The 22,257-nt window shown below is 48.3% G+C and overlaps 1 long non-coding RNA gene and 2 pseudogenes across 2 annotated transcripts in view; all 3 read left to right on the top strand.

The window, feature by feature from the left end:
* The window catches only part of LOC146172463 (uncharacterized), a 122,420-nt gene that overhangs the window by 48,051 nt on the left and 52,112 nt on the right, over positions 1-22,257 (top strand). The window lies entirely within an intron of this gene.
* Positions 12,633-21,660, top strand: LOC146172466 (uncharacterized; annotated as a pseudogene).
* Positions 16,362-18,312, top strand: LOC146172467 (uncharacterized; annotated as a pseudogene).

Below are 22,257 nucleotides of genomic sequence, written 5' to 3'. Positions count from 1 at the left end.
GTCAACGGTGCACGGCAAGGATGGGGATGAACCGCACCTCCAACCAAATGTTGCTGGGTGGCATATGGCAAGCGATGGAACACGACACAACAGAAACAGGACGGGATGACATGATGTTGAAATCTGCTTTAATGGCCAGCGAGCCTAGCACGAGTTCTACGCCCCGCGCCACTGCCCACTTCGTTGTCTTCGTAACAATATTTTTGTGCTACCCCATGCCAAAATGCTGTGACCAGCCACAGAATTTTGAAGGGTACTAGATTTGGTGAATAATAAAAGCCATGTTGGCAACCTGCAGTTCTATTTAGTGGCTAAATCAATCCAGTCGTGGGGTCGCAACTAATGAAATAAAGGAAAGCATGTGCGTACTTGTTCACACCGAATAATGGTCTTGGTTGAATTTTTATTTTTCCTTGAGTTCCTTTTCCTTGTTGTTTGCTATGCTGCTTAGCATTGGCATTCAACTTTAGCATTTGGGGGCCCATTTAAATGGGTAGCTTTATTCCAAAAATGTGTGTGCCATCAGTGTGATCTATGGAGATTGATTTGAAAGGTGCTACAAACACTGACATTGGGGCATGCCTATCTTACGGCAAAATTAACGGTGTCATTCATTGCAAGGCTTCAATTGAAGCTGGAAAGTAGACGCACATAAATTAACAGGTTATATTTTTACTAGTACGGTCGTGTTTTAAGTGCCACTTGCTTTTAATGCATGTGTTGCATGTCTCTTTATGCGGCTTCTCGAAGTTGCCGGTGCTCTGTGACATCATTTATGCACCGTGAGGTTGTTTTTACCTTTTTTCATGGTTGGAACCACCATCATATTGCCAGATAATGTAGCAGGTGCATCAGTAACATTTGGGTTTGGGCTATATAACTTTAGGGGGATCTTGGTAATATTTATTGCTGGCGGTGGGTCGGTAAACATGCAGCGGTTTTAGAAGTCAGAATTTCAATGCTATAGTAATGCAACAGAGCCTAAGGCTACCAAAAATGACATTTATGGCTACTGGAGTAGTGAAACGCAGTCGAGTCCATGTATAACAATATTCAAGTGCCACATACGTTCATTGTTATAACCGATAATTGTTGTAAATGAGTTGCATGATAAAAAGCATAACTGCAGAGGGGTCACAGACTGCAAGTGACATGCGAGCTCAGCCGAGGCATCGTTTTGGTGGCCCGAAATACAACAAAGTTGCCATGGCCACCTCTCGGTTGAGAAATCCGGAAGAAGCACTTGGGTGAAATTACCACTAGGATTTCACCACGTAATTCTAACTGGCATGCACGAGAAAGCCCCATGTTCGTCAGCCTTGCTCACCTCATGCAAAGCTTGCTGACATCCATCTCCATGGCATCTAGGTACTCCACGTAGTGCAGCGGAATATCTCGCGAAAACGAAGTTCCAGAGGGACTTAATCAACTGCAGGGCTACCTGCGAGGACAACATTTAGGCAGCCTGCCCGCATCATCGCTGCCGTCGTCGTCACTGTCCGATTCAAGTACATTCATGACGATCGCCTCATCGGTGAGAAGTTCTGATGTTATTAATGCCTCGTTCGCATACAGAAACTATTCGAGTCGTGAAGCATCCTCATAGCCTACGAACCAAAGTTGTGACATCACTTCGTCGGTGGGAACTTCGCAGGCTTCGTCTCCCTCCTGCCTCAGACAAAGCATGGCTTCCTAAATCAGTTCCTCACCATAGGAGCGCCAGCTTCGGACGACGCACCAAATATAGACTGCACGGCCATCAGCAGATTGATTTTCAAGTCTAATTGCTCCCTACTTGTGTACGCGGGCCATGTCCATCAACAAGACTAACCTTGCTCAGGGTGTGGCGACAATACATCATCTTAAAATTGGCGATCACACCGCCATCTGTGGGCTGCAAGCTTGCCATTAAAAAACTTTCATGTTTGAGAGATTGAGCTTGGAGTAATGGGCACTACAGTTATCCAGGACGAGTGCCACCTTCCTTATCGATCGCTCGATGCGCTAACCAAATGCCAACAGCCAGTCGCGAAAAAGTTCTCGCATCATCCACGCCTTGCGATTGTTACGGTAGCGTACTGGTATCCTGGCAGCACCGTGGAAGCAGCGGGGTGCTTGTCACTCCCATCGATGTAGGCGCACAAAAACACAGTGAAGTGCACAGTGAGGTGCACAAAAAAAAAATAGAAAAATGAAAACAAAAAAGAAATAAAAAGAAAAAAGGGACAATGTGTAAAATTTGCTCATCGTATCAATAGCAGTGTCAAAAAGTAAGACATAAGTAGATGCCGAAATGCCAGAACAAGGCAAACACGATGGGAAAGGGCTTATCTAACTAAACAGCAAATGAAGGCTAGTCCAACAATCCACCAAAGCTAAGGTGAGGCAAACAAAAAAAAGAATTCACACGTGTCCATCTAAGAATGTTATCTCTTTGTCCAGCAGTACGACAGGAGCAGTGCTAATGCATTTGTCACCAATGTTAGTAATATGATAGGCTTCTATTATTTCTCTACTAAGTTCAATTTTTGCATGTGCCAGGATCGAGGTACTGCTGAACGAAGGCTTGCATTTATGAGTCGGTACATGCTCTGGCAGGCAGCGTCTTTCACTGTTGGAACTTGTGAGGAACGTGGCTATCGGCGCTTCTGCAGCAAACAAGGTGAGAGTCATTGGTGATAGTGTCGATTGCCTCATGTGGACGGCTGATGCCTCCCATCGTGAAAACAGCAAAGGCAATTCAGCGTTGTGGTGCCACCATACTCCAGGCGGACAAGGAAGGGGATTTGTTGTGATGCATGAAACACTTTTCAAAGAAAAAGACAGGCAGCGTTGAAGAATTTTAGGTCTGTGAAGTTGCGCCCGAAGAAACAGAAATCGACTGTGGTGCAGATGCTACGGGAGCTCTCCCTCGAAAGAGTAAAAACTGATGTCGTAAAATCAAAGAAAGATTTCCTGGAGGTTTTCTTTTCGGGTAAGACCCATAAACCAGAATGCCCCCTGAGGACTATAGTCTCGGAACAAGGCACTTGGCAAGCCATAGTCAGCAAGTTTTTACAGCCACAACTCAAGAGCCTGCCACTAGAGGATCCCTTTCTGGTCAAAAGTTCTTTAGAGGCCATCACTGCTTTTCAAACCCTCGGCTCCTCCACTTCAGCTTTTTCAATAGACGTCGATATCTGTACTACTCTATCCCACACAGAGGCCTTCTAGAAGCTGTTCAGGATAAGATAGGTTACACAAATAAGATAAGCTTTCAAAATTCCTCTAGAATCAGCACAGGCAACTTCATCACTCTCCTTGAATTCTACCTGCAGTCGACAGTGATATCCTTCGATGCCAAATCTTATGTGCAGAAAAATGGAATTTGCATTGGATCTGCAGTCGCACCGGTACTCTGACATATACCTGTCTTCCATGGACAACCGGATCAAGAAAAACCTGGCAGGTACGGCAGTACTCAAAATCCTGAGGTTCATTGTAGACTACCTAGTTATGCTAGGTGCTCCGTCAGGATACAATCTTGATGATTTGGTGTCTGAGATCGTCAGTTTGTTTACCATTGAATCCAAAGGCCTTAGGTTACCTGGGAACTCCCTCAAGACAATTGCATCCAGTTCTTTGACATACAGATCATCTTTGGTGATTCTAAATGCCTTCTGTGCTACAAATACTACCCACGCACAAAGAAAAGTCTCCTTCCGTATGAGAGTGCCCACTCTAAATTGATAAAACGTGGCATAATTATGGCTCTTCTTCAAGCAGCTCTCTTCAGAAGTTGTCCGCACCTCATGAAAAACAGCTTCGGAAATCAGGTCGCCCGTCTCGAGAAAGCAGGGTACTCCTACGATGTCATCAGAAGTGTCACTGTGAGTCTTCTACAGGAGTTAAAAGCAGGAGACAAGAAGCCTTCGAGACCCACAGTTCTCAGACAACGCATGAAGATTATTCCGTATATTCACAAAATTTCACACAACTTAAAGAAGATAGGCCAGAGACATGATGTAAAGGTTCTTTTCTCGTCTATGTAGTATTTGTACTTTCCTGTCCAGGAAGCGGGAGTCATGTGAGAAAAAGCATGGCAAAAGATATGTCAGTTGCGCCACCAACGTAGTGTACAGCATTCCTCTAACTTGTGGTTGTGTATACATTGGACAAACTGGAAAATGTGTCGACAGACTGCGGGAACATGAAAGGACAATGCAAAACAGTGAAAGACGCTGCCTGCCAGAGCATGTCGCGACTCATAAATGCAAGCCTTCGTTCAGCAGTACCTCGATCCTGGCACATGCAAAAGCTAAACTTAGCAGAAAAATAATAGAAGCCTTTCATATTACTAACATTGGTGACAAATGCATTAGCACTGCTTCTGTCGTACTGCTGGACAAAGAGAACATTCTTAGATGGACACATGTGAATTCTTTTTCTTGTTACCTCACCTTAGTTTTGGTGGGTTCTTGACCTAGCCTTCATTTGCTGTTTAGGTAAACCTTTTCCCACCGTGTTTGCCTTGTTCTGCCCTTTCGGCATCTAGTTATGTCTTACTTTTTGACACTGCTATTGCTACGATGAGCAAATTTTACACATTTTCCGGTTTTTCTGTTTTGTTTGTTTTTATTTTTTCTATTTCTTTTTCCGTTTTTATTTCCTTGACACTGCTTTTGCTAAGAAATGTTATATGTTCATCGTTCACTTCATGCTTCATCTTCCCTTTTATCCGTGTCGTGGCCTTTTCTTGTATTTGATTACTGTATATCGAAGGATATCAGTTTTACATGTTTGCTATCTGGCGGAACACTTGGCGGCGGGACGCTACATGGGCAGTGCGTTCATTTTTCTTGTGTTTGCACAGCGCCGGTATAATGTATCGGCTTTTTCAAAATTAAACCAGTTGGAAGTTGCGCTCCGTACATGTCGTATGTGTGCCTTTTTGTGTCCAGTTTTTTCGCACATGTATACGTAACCTTACAAAAAATAGGCGGACAGGACACACGCTAATCCTATTCCCCTGTCTTGTGTGCTAGCACCGCTCACCAACTAGCCCAATTAAGAGCATTGAAGCTCCCTTGCCGGTGGTGGCTTTGTAGTCAATCCCATGTCTTCCTTTGAAGTGCTGTATCCAGCTGCCACCTGGCTAATCAGCAGGGCAAACTGCTTTGTCTTTGTAGCCAAAATAGGCCCGGTGATAGGCAAGTTCTGGGCACGGGCACCAAGAAACCATTCGTAGAGGGCCTTCTCTACCTCCTCAAAGGCACCTTGTCGAACGCATTTGTGCCCACAGTCAAGCGAGCACTTTTCTTTGTCGAACTTCTCAGTGGAGCGGATGATCGTCGGCACCGTCGGTTGCGATAGTGCATACGTCTTAACCAAGCCGCACGCTTTCTTACCATCTTTGTATACTCCACCACATAACTAAGCTTCAGCACCAGAAAAGGCAGGCACTTTCTCAGCCAGTCAGGAGGGCACATGCTCCTCTGCGCCTCGTTGTCTGCTTGTCGTCTGCTTGTGGCTTATGTAGATATAGCTGAAAATAGTTTAAATCAATGCAGCCTACTACCGTAAGCGAACACTGAATGAACAATAACGCGATATTAGCACTTTTATATCTAGAGTGCATTCATCAATAAGAAGTATGCAGCAGAGATCTGGAACGGTTATATAAGTGTGCATGTACGGACTTAGTGGTACCCATATGGCTGTGTCTGTCACCAAACACGGGTGTTTTGTGTTCATTACCACACATTGAAGTAAGGTAGAAATCTCATATTAATTGTTTCCTACCAAAAACTTCACGCTGCGCTCTGTCAGTCGGATGAGGTCTGTATATGGATCCATGTTGGCATGAAAGCAGCGATATGTGGTGAGACAGCCTTAACTGTCTTGCCGTCGAGTTTGTCGGTAAGCATTCACGTTATGTGTTTGGCTACATCACAAAGTATTATGTATTAATCACATGTTAAAAGTTTCCTCAGGGGCGTGTGCAGTGGAATTATACGTGCGAGCGACAGTGTGGGCATGCATGGGTAGACAAAAATAGCTAGCGCGCTTGGAGTATTTGTTCTCGAACACTTATGAGCACCCGTCCTTAGTGTACTTTACTGCCACTGACTGCAGGGCAAATATTTTTATACACTGCAGCTATCATGCAAGACGCGCGTTGTCCTTTTACGTGGTGGGGCTGTAAATATTTATGAAGACGAGAGCGTGCGGTCACGAGCTTGCCCGAGGACCGCAGATACGAATGAGCCTGTGCACGACGGTCGTGTTGCACCCCAGTCACACGGCAGTCCTCCAAGGCCTTGACTGCAAAGGTGGTTTATTGCACTAAAGGAGCAAAACTGAGGAGCAGCGGCGCCACTACACGGCAAGCGCAAAGGACGCGGCCTCTGTACGTGAATGCAGTTGGCCAGCCGGTATGCATGAAGGCTGATAAATACTGCCCGTGAAGTGGCGCTAGTAACAGCTAGAAAATTTAAACGGACACTATCTCTTCAGCTTAGCAGGATTGCTCTGCTGTTGTTTATGTTGACCCGTCGCGAAGTGCCGGTCAGCGAAACCGGGTAGACCTAGCGACGACTACGGCAGGTGGGGAGCAGCTCAGTTTGTCGCCCGGCGCACCCGCGGGAGGCGCCGTTGCCGAAAGCTGCACACTTGTGCAGGCATGCTGCTGTTACACGAGTATAGCAGGCAGTCCTTCTGATAACACTACTGTTTTGGTTTGCTGGTATGAATGTGAAGTACAAGCCAAACAGTACGCAGACACTGCTTCTGCCCCCCCCCCCCCCCCGCTTCCGATTATTCCAGTCTCGGCTACGGCGACCGGCAAAGCTGTTCGCTGACCGTCGATGGTAGCCTTAACAAGTTTTAGTGAACTTACAAACTCTGTTTAAAAGACAATTGTATGACGCTTCTCTGATCATGGAGGAGAATTTTATTCTAGAACTACTTTCCGCAGCGTAAGGACACTGCCTCAGCGCGCAACGTAGCCTTGGTAGTGCTGAAGAGAACTACTCGGATGGAGTATAGTCAGTGCCTCCTGGAGAACAGTGCCTGCAGCGTCGCGCCTGGCTCCATAGTATTGAAATTGACGGTCTGTTTCGCTGAGGGACTGTGTGGTGGCGCTCAATACATCTGTTACGTGCGTGCGAAGCATATGCAGGCGCGCTTTTGCATTCTTAGACCTTTTTTGATTTTCTGTTAGTCTGAAACACCTTCAAGACCATTAAAATTTGCGGAAGTTGCCTGCAAGCGGCTGCTCTGCTGGCGTGAGGAGCGTTTGCTAGAATGCCCTCCGGATTTCGGCAGCCATGCTGCTAGAGAATAACTTTGCGACGTAGCCGCGTGGCGGAGCCAAAATTATGCCCTATTAAAAAAGGGAGTGGTAGCAGAGGGAGAGGGTTTGGCAGGAGGAAAAACCTACAACGCTGCAATCAGATAACTCAAGGAGGCACTGGTATAGTCCATCACAATACTGCACCTCGTCTCCAGATCGATAGCTGTGCATCAGTTAGCGGATCAGCCATCTTTCGTTTCGGTGGTGATTCAGATGAGACGGAGAAACCACGTAGCCAGGAGTGACTTCGACGCAATGAACTAATATAACCAAATCCGCTGGCAGAACTGCGCAGAATTAGGGAGGAACGAGCAGATCTGCGCTGTCGGAGCATTGACAAGGTCCATTCATGTTTCGGAGGGTGGCGCAGCATAGAGCTATAGCTGCAGCCCATTTGTGTTCGGAGGGGGGGGAAGGGCGACGGGAGAGATGCGCGAGGCTGGTGATGCGAAGGCCGGTAAACAGGTTCGAATGTATGAGTGCGCGGCGGGGACGGTGCAGTTGCTGGAATTTCTTTTTTTTTTTCCTTTTCCAGGATTTTGCATTCCACTACCTTTTGGCATGAGCACTCAGGAGCCAGACTTCATTGTTATAACCGATAATGCTTGCATGGGGACATCGTAGTTAGCGGGTTATTTTACCATAGAAAACATACAAAAGTGGACGGTGCAGTAGCTTTTCATTGTTGTAACCGATATATTGTGAAAACCAGCATCATTATAAGTGGGTTTGACCGTATTATAGTGTATGCTTTGGCACAAAATAACCAAACATTCAAGTCATTGTCCACCCTTAGAAAGTGTAAACAACAGCCCAAAGACAAGCTCGGCAGTTTTTTTTTTTTGCTTAACTCACTTCCTAATCTGCTTTTGCTCGCTTTTTTTGTTCTGTCTCTGTGTTCGCCCTCAAGCACCTTAATGCGATTGTCACCTTGCTACTCAGTTGCCCACCTTTTTTTTTTTTGTCCAGTTTTTTTATTGCCGCTTTCCTTTTTCTTTTGTTTTTGCACTGCATTCAGTTTTAGGCACAGGTTGGTCCCAGTCACAGCTTTGAATTTTGCTGTTCTAAGTTATGGGTATGACTCATAAAACAGTTTGAGTCATGCGAGCAAAATAACATTTTATGATTAAGGTTGTCAAGGCACACTAGATGCAGGGAGGGAAGCATATTTTATCTCACTCTCATATTTAAAAGAAAATAAATTCCTTGGTTTTATGGTTGACATTCATGTAGCCTGATATTCACATTTTTATTTTTGTATTTGAAGTAACATTTCTTCCCTTTTAAACTGCTCCAGACTTTGTATTTGTGCTCCAAAATGCAGCTTTTTTCTGCTGACCTCCAAATTTGGATTTTACTGCTCAAAAACTCAGAATTTCCTGCTCTTATTTTTTGCTGATATTATGTAACAGCGTTGATGTCAAATGTTTTGCAAAAAAAGGCCAACGCATCGAAAACAAAACTGTGCCCAGTGGCTGACATGGTTTCATTTTCTCTGCACACAGGCTGTGGTGTACTCAGGGCAGTTTCACACGCTAGTTTCGGGGTTCATGCTTTTTATCCCATGGCCAAAATGCGCAGTTCCCCGATTCTAATAAACAAATACTTTTAGGTATGGCAGTGGCTTCTGGGAAACGACCACAGCCAAGTGAGATGAAACTTCACTGCTATGGTCTGCAATTCCTGCTCGAGGGCATACTGCGTCTCTTATTGTTGTGATCAATAATGAGAGCATTGCTGGCGGTCGGTTGACGTGTCACTAGCATGTTCACAGCAATTCATCAACTGCAGCGTAGCACTGTGCAGTCCTTTCGTTTTCTGACAGCGGCCACTTTGCAACGGCTGTCAGTGAATCGGTTTTATGCCAGATTCATCATTTCAGCATCCCAGCTTTATAATGTGCAAGTAAACAGCACATAGTTAAAGTAATAATTGCGAGTTAGTCTGACTGCCAAATGTAGTTAGAATGCATGCAAAGTTTGGCTGCAAATTCACAGGGCATTTCATAATGTTTGAGCATATGCGAATGGTAAATACCATTCTCAGACCCCTGATAATTTTCTTTCTCTAGTACCGCACGAACGCCCTATGAAGGACAAAGGATGGCCGTTGCATGCCGTTGCTGAAAAAGTTCATCTTGACTTAAATGCAGTGAAATCTTGTTACTACGGACACCACAATAACGAACTTTTCAAATTAACGAATTTTTTAAGAATCCCCGGCAGATTTGCCATGTTTTCAATGTAAAATTATTTCAGAATTACGAATTTCAAAATAGCGTATATTTCAGAATAACGAACATATTTTATTTCTTGTTCTATAATTTTGGAACATCAGTATTACGAATTTGGCTAAAATTAACAGCACCGAAGCTTGCAACTCTCGCGTGAAACGAAACAGAAACCACCGTTTCTGTCTGTATGGTCCGTGGGCTGTAGCTATCATCATCAGGACATCTAGGACCAGCTCCTAGCACCAATATGAAGCTATGATTTATTGCGCAGTAGCCAGCAGGCCTAGCTGCCTGCATTTTTTTCTTCCTGTGTTGTGTGCCGTACGCAACTCGGTCGTTCGTGCATTTGCGCGTGCGGGACGGTATTTTTTTTTTTTTGCTGCTGATTATCTTATTGCGAAGTTTGTGCGAGATTGGCGATGATACTAGACAGCGAAGTGCCAAGAAGATATGAACGCAGCTGCTTTCACTGCAAGAAATCGACACAGGGAAAAAGCGATTCGGCCTCTACAGACAGCTAGCATTGCCCCATCGACTGCCGCGATCATTATGAAAGACCGAGACAAGATTTTGAAAGCTCAGGAAGCATTGAAGATGGGGTCATAAAAAATTTCGATGTTTTTTCTCTTTTTTTTTTTTTTGCACATGGACAAAGTCCGTACTTTCATCGCTCGGTGCAATCACGCATGCGATGAGGTGTTCCGGAAAGCTGAAGGTGTATGTGCTGTAGTGGTGTAATGTAGTGCGTGGTCGTGCTTGCTGCGCTCGGCAGAAGAAAATAATGGATTTCTTCAAATAAATCAGCTTTGGAGTTAGTGCAACCTTTTCACTTGAGGTTTTGCCTGTCTACACACGTGCCTACTGCCAAGGTACGTCATTTTCATACCTAGGTTTGACCACTGGCTTATAATCGCAGATTTTTCATTACAACAATATTTCAAAATATCGAATGATTTTTCGCGGTCCCGCGGGATTTGTTATATTGAGATTTGACGGTACCCGCAAAGCTGTAAAGAATTGGATTTTTTATATTGAGTCTTATAAGAGGCCAGCCAAATGGTTTTACATTGCTGATCTTATATGAGAGTTCGTTTTAACAGCCGTGCTATGTGTATAGTGCAGTGTATCAGGGTTTGTGAAGAATATTGCACTAAAGTATCTTACAGATCTAATGGGGACAGAACTTCAGAACTATATCAGCAGCAGCCGTGTATAGCCGTCCATTGTATGCAGACATGATGCTGTATTGAAGCTGTGGCCGCGACCTATTGTTTGGTCAACCAGTAAGACATTTAGCTTTTCTATTGCAATCACGTCCAGATACAGTCACATCTTGATATAATGAATTCTGCGGGACCGCAAAAGATAGTTGGTTATTTTTAAATACCGTAATGAAAAATCTGTGATTATAAGCCTGTGCTCAAACCTAAGTATGAAAATGATGCATTGGCAGTAGGCACATGTGTAGACAAGTAAGAGATCAAAGGAAAATATTATGTTAACTTCAAAGCTGCTTTATTTGAAGAAATCAGTTATTTTTCTTCTGCCGCGTGCAGCAACACGTCCACATACTACATTATACCCCTACTGCACATGCACCTTTCACTTTCTGCAACGCCTCATTGGATGCATGATTGCACCGAGCAATGAAAGTACACTGTCCATGTGCAAAAAAAAACATCAGAGTTCGATATGAGCTTATCTTCAGTGTTCCCCGAAGTTTGAAAATCTTATCTTGGTCTTTCAAAATGATAGTGGCAGTCGGGGCAATGCTAGCTGTCTGCAGAGTCCGATGACCTTCTTTCCTGTGTCAATTTCTTATAGTGAAAGCTGCTTTCTTATCTTCTTGGCACCCTTGCTGGTTGAAGTCATCGTCAGATGTCGCACAGACTTTGGAATAGGATAATCTGCGACAAAAAAAGACCTTCCCACACACACGAATGGCATGAGTGGCTGACCGGCAAATGACACACAACACAGGAAGAAAAAGAACAGGCAGCTAGGTCTGCTGGCTACTGCATATTAAACCATAGCTTTATGGTGACGGTAGGAGCTGGCACTAGATATGCTGATAATGATTGCTACAGCCCGCAGACCATACACATAGAAACGGCAGTTTGTCTTTCACACGAGAGTTGCGATTGCGATCTGCGGCACTGTTAATTTTAGCCAAATTTGTAATATTGATGTTTCTTTAACATTATTTTGATATATGCGCTATATGGAAATTCGTAATTCTGAAACAGTTTTACATGAAAGCATAGGAAATCTGAAGACATAGACAGAAGACCAGCTTTCCTTAATGTATTTAAAGCTACCTGCCATAGGTGAAAACATTTTGCAGTTTTAGAATCGGCGCAAGAAAATATACAAACGATGCAAATCTGCTGCAGATATGTCGACAAATAAAAAGTGATTCTCTGAGGGATGTCCCCCGTTAAATAATTTCAGCAGCGCTTCGACACAAGCTTCAGAAAGATGGGCAAGCAAAGTGTAGTGCACATTGTCTAAGCCTGGTGCTGTTTTTTTTTTCTAGAGGAAAATTACTCCGAAAACTCATTTCAGTTTTGAGTTTTTGTCTGTAAAATTATTTTTGGACATTTAGCTACAACTTCCTGAAATATCAAAGCAAAATTCGATCGCTAAGTTTAAAAAGTTCATTTTATTCAACCACGGTAGCTCGAGAAAGTGCTACTTTCCACACACATTGCCAACCCTCCAGTGCCTGAATCTCAAGAACGCTGTATCGCTCGCGATTGCCGTTTGCTTGGAGAGGTTTAGTAAGCCTTTTTCTTGTAGATAGCATCTCCCGCAGTTGCGTATATCAGCTGAAAATAATAAACAAAAACGTTTTTTATGCATGCTTCGAGAGTTCCTACTAGGCCTTTTAAATCACGTGGTGCTCTAGAGAGGCCGCCATTGGCCCGGACTGATACGACGCTGTGGTGAAGCCTACCTCCTGCTTTCGCTTTGTACAGCATCTCAATCGTGCTGCATCGTGCTCTGCTAGTTCTTTTCAGCGGCCTTTCAGCATTTGCTGAGTTCGCACTGAACGACACATAAAATCATGACTTCCGAGCTCGAAAGTCTCGGATGAAGAACTTGTACCCAGGATGCCGTCTCGGGCCTCTCCGGAAAACTGCAGCGAAATGCAGTCACCCGACGCAAGCTAGCCCTAGCCAGGCCAACGGGCACTCGGACGAGATCGATGCCATGGTAAACTTTGTGAGTGCCTCGGAGGTGAAGATTGGACTCTTCAAGGAAGATAGCAGCATGCAGTCGTCTTCACTCTATGAGTGCTGCGATATGCGAGGTCAGCGTGCTTATGGGGCTGGTAAGCGGGGCTGCTTGCCCTACTGGCTGCAGGTGAAGATACTGCACCTGTACCCTTGCAGTACGCGAACCGGCGGAAAAGCGAAAGGAGCTTTTGGCTTTTCTCTAGCTGCACTGTAAAAATAGTGAGTGCCCAGCATCAGCGCTTTTTGCTGTGCACACCTCGAGGCGCATTGTGCCTGGTGGACTTCCAGATAGCGCCAGCGGTGTGGTTTCTACGTGGGCATAGGCCACCAACCACCGTGGGTTCGAGCGTCGTGTGAGCCGAAGTCCCGATCAGCCATCACCACGCGCACACGGGAACACCGCAGCATGCACTCAACCTCCACAGGGAGGAGAGCACTTCGCTCCAAGGACACAAACCTCCAAGTTCACAAAGGAGACATTAATGAAATGCCATCCTCCAGTAGTACACACACATACTCAGTCACCATGTCCCGGGAGCGCGTGAGGAGCAAGGCTCCACTGCGCGCACGAAGTGACACGGAGTGCGTGCCGCAAGCACGCAAAGGCGTGCTGTGACCTCTTTCGTGGTGACCAAAGGGTTCCTTTGAGAGAGAGTGGGCAACCACCGTAAGGTACGCCTGTAGCGGATCGTTGGATAGGATCGACAGACTCGAGCTGCGCTCTCAGGTACGACCTGGAGTGGACGAACTCGAGTACACACTGGTCTGTGCGGACAAAGGCCGGCAGACACGAACAGTAGTGTACGCACCTTGTGATGTCTCGGAGGGGTCTCTCCCTGGGCTCCGCTCAGAGGTTTCGCGAGCGCAGCCGTCGAAGTGGTGTCGTGTTCCCGCCAGAAGGCACCAATGAGAACAGCCACTGGGACGCCAGGGCGGAGTTGGGGCCGAGCGACAGTGACAAGTCGTCCGGACATCTCTCCGCCGCCTCAGGCGGGAGGAAGGGAAAGAGAACAGGGAAGCGAGCGGCGGCCGCGCAAAGGGCAGCCGCAGCAAGCCCAAATGCCACATCCTCCTCTCCTTAATTGGCCTCCTACCCATCAGTGATAACATGTGGCAGTCCCCAGCATGAAGAAAAGAATGCTATCCTCACACAACAAGTAAACTACGCTTCCGATCCAGCCAAAAAGATCCCGTTGTACAAAGTTCCGAAGGCGAAGTTAGAACAACTATGTACTGAAGTCCCAAAGTTCGTCGGTGCAGCTCAGGGAGCCAGCGATGACCGGTGACTCACCGCACATCGACTTCTAGGTGGCCAGTTGGCAATTGTTGGCTGCAGACGATCTCCGTCGGTAGCGGTATAGGTTAGGTGCAGGGACAGTGAATGCGCCGAAGGAGCCCAGGCGTGGAAACTCCGCGGCGATCCAAGGGGCTCATGTGGTGACCGCGCGGGGCTCTTTCCTCCACGCTCAGCACATGCCAGCAAACACACACGGCACAATGTCATCGCCTCCGCTCTTGGCACGCGTACGCACAGCCACAGCCACACACACACACCACACAAAGGGTGGCGCCGACCTTCAGAAGCTGACCTGTCCCAAACACTTTCGCAATGGCGGTGGCCGTGAAAGGGGGCATCGTCCACGCTCCCCATCCCCAAATGACCCCGTTTCCTCCACACACGCAGGAACAGCCGCAAGACGGGGCTGCCTAATGAGAAACACTCGAAAGTTCAAGCGGAAAGAGGAGAGAAAAGACGCGCTGTACAAAAGAAGACACTCACTGTACAATATTTACAAGATAGGAGGCAAGAACGAAAACAGAAGAAAGCGAAAAATGTGAAGAGACACACACACACACAAACAAAAATAAAAGCACACAGGCTGGAACTAAGCTGCCAGAAAAGGGAGGACCAACCTTGCTTCCGGGTAGGGTTCGACGAGAAAGCTCGCTCGGTGAGGCGGTATGCCATCGGTTGTGGAAAAGGCCTGCCGTCCGGCATCAATCGCACAGGTGAACGTTGCCTCACCTTGTACCGGTGCGGGGCACGGCTGCGTTCCACCGCATCGGGTATGCCTTGGTGCTTGCCGGTGGTGACAATGGGCACCAGCGCAAGCTAGTCAGACCGTTACGCGTAGGCCTTCAGGTCTGCAATGTAGGCATGGCTGGCATTCTCTGTAGGAAGATTCTCCAGGAATGCACCCCTTCTTGTTACTGGGGAAATGCCCCATGAAATCGCAGGTGGCCATCTGCCATGGACGCACACTGCCAGTTGGTTTCGTCATGCCCAGTGGATTGCCACCCCTCGACTTCTCCATTTGACAGACATGGCAGGAATGGCAACAGCGGAAAATGTTGCGCTTCATGCCGGGCTGCAGTCACCCATCGACTCAGTTTCTTAAAACCTTGGAGCCGCTCAGATGGCCAGCCAATGGTTTGTTGTGAGAGAAACACAACAGAGCGCTGCTCAGATATTGGGGAATAGTCACTTCAAATGGTTCATGGACTCATCATCCGTGGCTATGTGTTTCAGAACAAGCCCATCATGGCCCAGCAAATATGAATCCCCGAGGCACGCCGCGCCACACGCTGGTTTGTGCCCCCCTGCACCCGCTCAATACAAGTAGCGTAACGGCGTTGCGCCCATTGAAATACAAGCAGCGTAACGGCGCTTCGTCTCCCGGAGACCATCGCTGACATCGCGACAAAACGGGTCATTTTGCTGGACCATCATAGCTCTTGATGGCTGAAAACGATCCCAGTCATCCCAAAGGAGAGCCTGGTTTTGTCCCCTCGCAGGCTCGCAGCAAAACTTTCACTGGCATCGGCATCTCAGAGGTGCTCACGAAGAGCTTTCACCTTTGCCTGCTTTGCGAAGCGCTGCTTACCTGGATAGTGGAATGAGGAACCCGTCTGCGGGCGTCCCCTCCGTGCCGATCTACGGCTCGTCCGCTGTTTCGCCCTCTTCACCTGCCAGTGTAAAGACGCTGCCGCGGGCGCGTGGGGCACGGGATAGCGCATCAGCTGTCACATTCAATCTTCCCTTTAGATACTCCACCGAAAAGTCGAAATGCTGTACCCGGAGAGAATGTTGTGCCAGCCGGCTCGCAAGTTCACGGAGCCGCATCAGCCAACTGAGCGCGCTGTCAGCGCGGTTTCCACAGGAAGCCCGGCCAACGCCTTGTCGTTCCCCAAACAGAAATGACTGTTAGCGGGGTACGGGTGCTGTTGTATATTCTTGGGTTGTGCCAAAGGCAGCTGCGCGTCTGCGTTCCTATGCCAAAGACAGCCGCGCATGCCTGCGTTCCTGTGCTGAAGGCAGCCGCATGACTGCGTTCCTGTCGCTCACGCTTCTCTCCCTCTTCTGTAACCCTCCCAGCACGAGAGGTTTATAATCTCGGCTCTGGGCAATAAACGTTGTTGTTCACTGCCGACCAGCGTTCGTGTTGCAGCGCGTGTTCGCGCTAGTTTTACTACAGTGGCGACGAGTTCGAAAATTACCCATGCGGTAAAAGTTGAAGCCGACCGCCTGCTGCAACGTGAAGCACCGACGAGAGCTATGACCTGCCTGCAGCTCCCGACTTTCGACGACACATCAGATAAGTGGAAAGCGTACCTTATAAGGGCTGAAGCATATTTTGAAGCCAATGCTATTACCGACCCAAGATGGCAGCTAGCCTGCTTGTGGCAGCACTCAGCACGCAGACTGTTCAAGTGTTAGCGGGACGAATTGCACCTCGGACGCTGAATTCCCTCACTTATGACGAAGCAGTCGCAGCTTTAAACATCTACTACGACCCGAAGCGTCACGAGATAGCGGAGAGCTATAAATTTTTCACCCGTTGTCAACAAGAGGGTGAGGCAATGCAGGCATTTCTGGTCGAAATATGGCGCATAGCAGACGGCTGCAATTTTGGGACTGCGCTAGACCGAATGCTGAGGGATAGAATTGTTTGCAGTGTACGCTCAACTAACCTATGCAAGCAGTTACTGGCGAAGAAAGACTTGACACTGGAGGAGGCTGAAACGCTGGCAATAGCAGCAGAAACAGCCGAGAACTATGCAAACGATATTAATGCAGAACAACCAATGGTGCTAAGAATGCAAGCCAGTCATCTCTCTTCATCGTGAGATAATCATACCAGCGGCGCAGTGCAAGAGTGCAGACAATGTGGAAGCGCGACACACGGTGATAACGCCTGCCGCTGGGCTAACACATGATGTTTCCACTGCAGGCAACGTGGTCATTTGGCAAAGAAATGCTACAAGGCCAGAATAGATGGAAATGCTGCTAGGCGAACTGCGAGTGTCAAGGCACTGACAGTTGAAACAGCGTCTGGCAACAAGACCAGGATGAGGCACACGTCTGGACGGTAATTTCGGGAAGGAAAAATGGGTTGGAACCACCGTTTCGCCTCACATTTCGGTGGGGGGAAATAGACCTGGAAATGGAAGTGGACACAGGATCCCCGGTGTGCGTCATATCACGGAACGTTTACGACCGACACCGAACGCAGTGGCCACGCTTGAAAACGCCACATGTGAAGTTGTCATGTTACACGGGACAACTGCCGGTGCTTGGCGAACTCGAACTTCCGGTGTGATACAAAAATGTGTCGGTAGCCTGTCCACTTATTGTGCTTGACTGTTCAGGACCGAACCTGTGCTGTCGCAATCTGATTGCGGCACTTGGCAGGATGGGCGTTCCGATGACAGAATTCACTGCACCGGATTCGACATTAAGAAACGTGCCAAGCAACCACATGGTGAACAGACTGCTCGTTGTGTATAAAGATGTCTTTTCGACAGACCAGGGGCTCATCAAGAGACTTCCAGCCAGCCTAAAGCTCAAGGAGACTGCGACGCCGAAGTTCTGTCGGCAGTTTATCCTGGTGACCGACCATTAACCACTGCTGGGACTGCTCAGGCCTAACCGTCAGACGCCGCCGATGGCTACAGCGCGAATTCAACGGTGGTCACTATTCTTGGATGGCTACCAGTACAAGTTACAGTACGTGCCAGGGAAACAGCTGCTGACAGCAGATGCCCTCAACAGGCTACCAGCGCCGACTACGGAACCGGGGACCGAGGGTGAACTGCCGGAGTATGTCCTTTCATTGGAATCCCTGGGAGAAGGTATAGTGACGACGCGCAAATTGCAAGAGCTGACGGACAAAGACCCGAGGTTAGCCAGTGTCACTACATTTTGTATGGATGGCCTAAAACGACTAAAGGAATGGCGAGAGACTTGTTGCCGTTTTTTGATCGTAAGCTGGAGCTATCGTAGGCTCACCGTCTTATCTACGGGGGCAACAGAGTGGTGATACCGCGGAAAGCGCAGGAACGGATGTTGCAGCTGCTACATGAAACCCATCAGGGCTCCTCGTCAATGAAATCTGTCGCGCGTTCATTGTTTTGGTGGCCAGGCCTGGACAGGGACATTCAACACTTGTCTGCGCAGTGCCGCAACTGCACACAAAACCTGCCAATGCCTACGGCAGCCCCACTAGTGAGTTGGCCGAAGGCCGCGGACCGGTGGTCTCGTATTTACATCGATTTTGCAGGCCGTTTGGTGGCAAGATGATACTGATAGTGGTTGATGCCCACACGAAATGGATTGAAGCAGTACCCTTGAAGCACGGGAATACCGCTAGTACAATCCGATGCCTAAGGAGTATGTTTTGCCGGTTGGGCGTGCCACGCACAATCGAATCCCATAATGGCACACAATTCACAAGTCAGGAATTCGCCACTTTCGTATCGAGAAACAATATCGTGCACCTGCGCGATATTGTTTCTCCCCAGTGTAACGGAGCAGCAGAAAGAGCGTTTCGGACCGTGAAGGACTGGTTGCAGAAAATGGGAGACGGACAGCTGGAAGACAACCTCATATGTTTGTTATTCAACTACAGGCGGACCCCCCAAAGAGAAGGAAGGTCACCTTCCGAGGTGCTTCTCGGCTATCGGCTACATTCCCGGCTAGACACATGTCTGCCACCCAGAGATGCGGACTCGTCGGCGGACGCTCACGACTGGACCATCATGCCAGGCAGCAGCATATACGTGCGGAACTACGGCGCCGGCCAAAGATGGGTGCCTGGCAGTGTACAGACCACGTCGGGGGCGAGAATGATAACAGTGAACATGCCAACCGGAGTAGTGCAGCGCCACGTCGACCAAGTCCGCCGTAGTCGAGAGTTTATGCCAAGGACTGTGTCTGTAGAGGCCACTGCAAGCACGCAGTTGGAAGGCGGTGCTGACAAGGTGACCAGTGTGGATATGCCACCAGTGCATACACCCAGGACTACTGAATCGTAGCAAGAACAAAGCCCTCAAGCGTCAGCAGCTGACCCGAGTGAAGTACCATCTGCAGCAACAACGGAGTGCCCACTGGTTCCGTCGGAATTGACTGAACCCCTGCAGCCCACGCTCAGACGATCCATCAGAATAAGAAAACCGGTACAGCGGTTTCAATTTTAAGGGAGGAGAACTGTATTTCTTGGGTTGTGCCGAAGGCAGCCGCATGCCTGCGTTCCTGTACCAAAGACAGCCGCGCATGCCTGCGTTCCTGTGCTGAAGGCAGCCGCGTTACTGCGTTCCTGTCGCTCACGCTTCTCTCCCTCTTCTGTAACCCTCTCAGCACGAGAGGTTTAAAATCTCAGCTCTGGGCAATAAACATTGTTCACTGCCGACCAGCGTTCGTGTTGCAGCGCGTTTTCACGCTGGCTTTACTACAAGTGCTGTTGTGCGGAGATGCCAACAGCGGCAGCGTCGCGTATATTGCTTCCGCAACGGCGTAAATCTGAAACAGCGCAGGCATATGGTCAACAGTTGCACCGCGGGGTGGTTCAAAGAACCATGTAGCGTGTTTCAGTGCCTTTGCCGAGTGCCGCGCAGGGGGCGGCAGGCATGGCGCATGAGCTGGATCGTCAAGGCCTTCAACTCTGCCGATGTGCTGTCCAACGACTCATGGAGCCAGGGACAATTCACGTTTGGTGCCAATTGTGGTTTCTACGTGGGCATAGGCCACTAACTACCACGGGTTCGAGCGTCGCGCGAGCCGAAGCCCCGATCAGCAGTCACCATGCGCACACTGAAACATCGCAGCATGCACTCAACCTCCGCAGGGAGGAGAGCATTTCGCTGCAAGGACACAAACCTCCAAGTTCACAAAGGAAACATTTATTCAAACGCCATCCTCCAGCGGTACACACACACACACATACACATATATACAAACGCACATACATACACATACTCAGTCACCGTGTCCCAGGAGCACGCGAGGAGCAAGGCTCCCCTGCGCGCACGAAGTGACACAGAGTGCGTGCCGCAAGCATGCAAGGGTGTGCTGTGACCTCTCTCTCGCGGTGACCAAAGGGTTCCTCTGAGAGAGTGGGCAACCACCGCAAGGTACGCCTGTCGCAGATTGTTGGATCACGATCGACAGGCTCGAGCTGCGCTCTCATGTACTACCCAGAACAGACGAACTCGAGTACACACTGGTCTGCGCGGACAAAGGCCGGCAGCCAAGAACAGTAGCGTACGCACCTTGTGATGTCTTGGAGGGGTCTCTCCCTGGGCCCCACTCGGAGGTTTCGCGAGCGCGGCCGTCAAAGCGGTTTTGTGTTCCCGCCAAGAGGCGCCAATGAGAACAGCCACTGGGACGCCAGGGCGGAGTTGTGTCCGAGCGACAGTGACAAGTCGTCCGGACATCTCTCCGCCGCCTCAGGCGGGAGGAAGGGAAAGAGAACAGGGAAGCGGGTGGCGGCCGCACAAAGGGCAGCCACAGCAAGCCCCAATCCCACAACGGAAATCTGGAATATCAGAGTGGAAGCTCTCGCGACAGTTTTACCGTCAACATGAAGGTCGTGGTGGCTGCGCGTGCGATTGGCATCGGGGCCCGAACAGCTGTCGTGATTTTGTGCTATCTTGCCCTGCTGAACCCATTACAACACAGACTTTGCTGCGATCGGCAAGAAAGTTCATGGTGCGGCCATGAAAGCAGTGACAGAAAATATGAAGAACGCTAGGGTTCTCACAAAAGAAAGGGTGAGGGACACAGATATTGCCGTTATGGTTAATGGTACGTGGCAGAAACGGGGCCACAAGAGCCATAACGACACTGGCACCTCTGTGTCTGCAGACAGTGGTTCGTGCCTCAATTTTTAGGGCCTGTCAAACTTCTGTCTTGCGTGTACTCGGCACCAAGATCTTGGAAGCGAAGAAGAAATCTCGCAGGTGTTTCATGGCCCGGTTAACAAGAAAAACACCGAATGCTCCTCTCGCGCCATGGAAACGGAGGCAGCAGTGCGCATATGGACGCGGACCCCCTCACAGAAGACACCACTGTGCTTCACCAAACTCCTAAGTGATGGGGACAGTAAAGCCTTTAGTGCAGTTTCTCAGGCAAAGTATATGGCTGAACCTCCATTGAGAAGGAGGTTTGTACAAATCATATGGCCAAGCGCCTAGGTACGCCACTTGGGAAGTTGAACTTACCTCTTCCAAGTGGTGAGAAGTTGAACAGTAGGCAGTTTCAGAAGTTGCAAAACTACTATCGAATTGCTATCACAAGCAACAGCGGTGATGTCCGGAAAATGTATCGTGCCATTTGGGCGTCATATTTTCACTCCTGTTCCAGAAATAATGCTGAAAGCCTAAAGTTCTGCCCTGAAGGTGTGGAATCGTGGTGCAGGCACCAACAGGTCGAAGCGCTGAGAGAGCCTGCACTGGACCACACCCCACTTCTTACAAAGGCACAGGGGCTAGCTCTGTTGCCCATATACAAGCACTTCACTAAGGAAAAGGTATTCGCTGCTTGCAGGGGAAAACCCAAAATGCGGCTTAGCTTCTGAACAGTAAAATCTGGCTACTGTGCCCAAAGACCCGGTTTACTTTCAGAACTTCTGTGGAAACAGCAACTGCCATTGTTGTTTTATGGTATAATAGAGGACACACAAGCTTTGAACAAGTACTTCAGGAGCTTGGTGGGCTGCCATCAAAAGAACTTGATATCCTGGGTGATTCCCGGGACCAGAGAAAGGTGAAAAAAATGTCACTCCGCCAGACTGCTATAGCCCGAGCGCATCGCCGTATATGGTGAAGAGAGCTTGACTGACAGACTGTTCGAGAAAATCTCTAGGGGTCAACTTACGGGCCAAGGGAGTTCTAATGAACATAGCAGTGTTTGCTACTTATTTCTCCATTTTGGCAAGAAGTTTCATGTGCTTTTGTTGTGTTGATGAAAAAATACAGATGTTTGAAACTTTAAAATGCTATTTTCTCCATTCGTAATTTTCAGCTTTTTTTACATTTTGTGCAACAAACTTCAACCACTTTCAAGTCAGATATGGATGAAATTTTGCATTTGCACACTGCCTCTTCAAAGTATGTAGAATGTTATCTATCTGATTATAAAACCTTTCCAACCTTTTTTCAAAAAAAATTTTGAA

This window comes from Amblyomma maculatum, unplaced genomic scaffold (assembly GCF_055883805.1).
Source record: "Amblyomma maculatum isolate TAMU_Amacu unplaced genomic scaffold, ASM5588380v1 scaffold_13, whole genome shotgun sequence".
NCBI classification, from domain to species: Eukaryota; Metazoa; Arthropoda; class Arachnida; order Ixodida; family Ixodidae; genus Amblyomma; species Amblyomma maculatum.
Note: the sequence above shows the minus strand (reverse complement) of the source record. Positions and strands in the feature narration are given on the sequence as shown.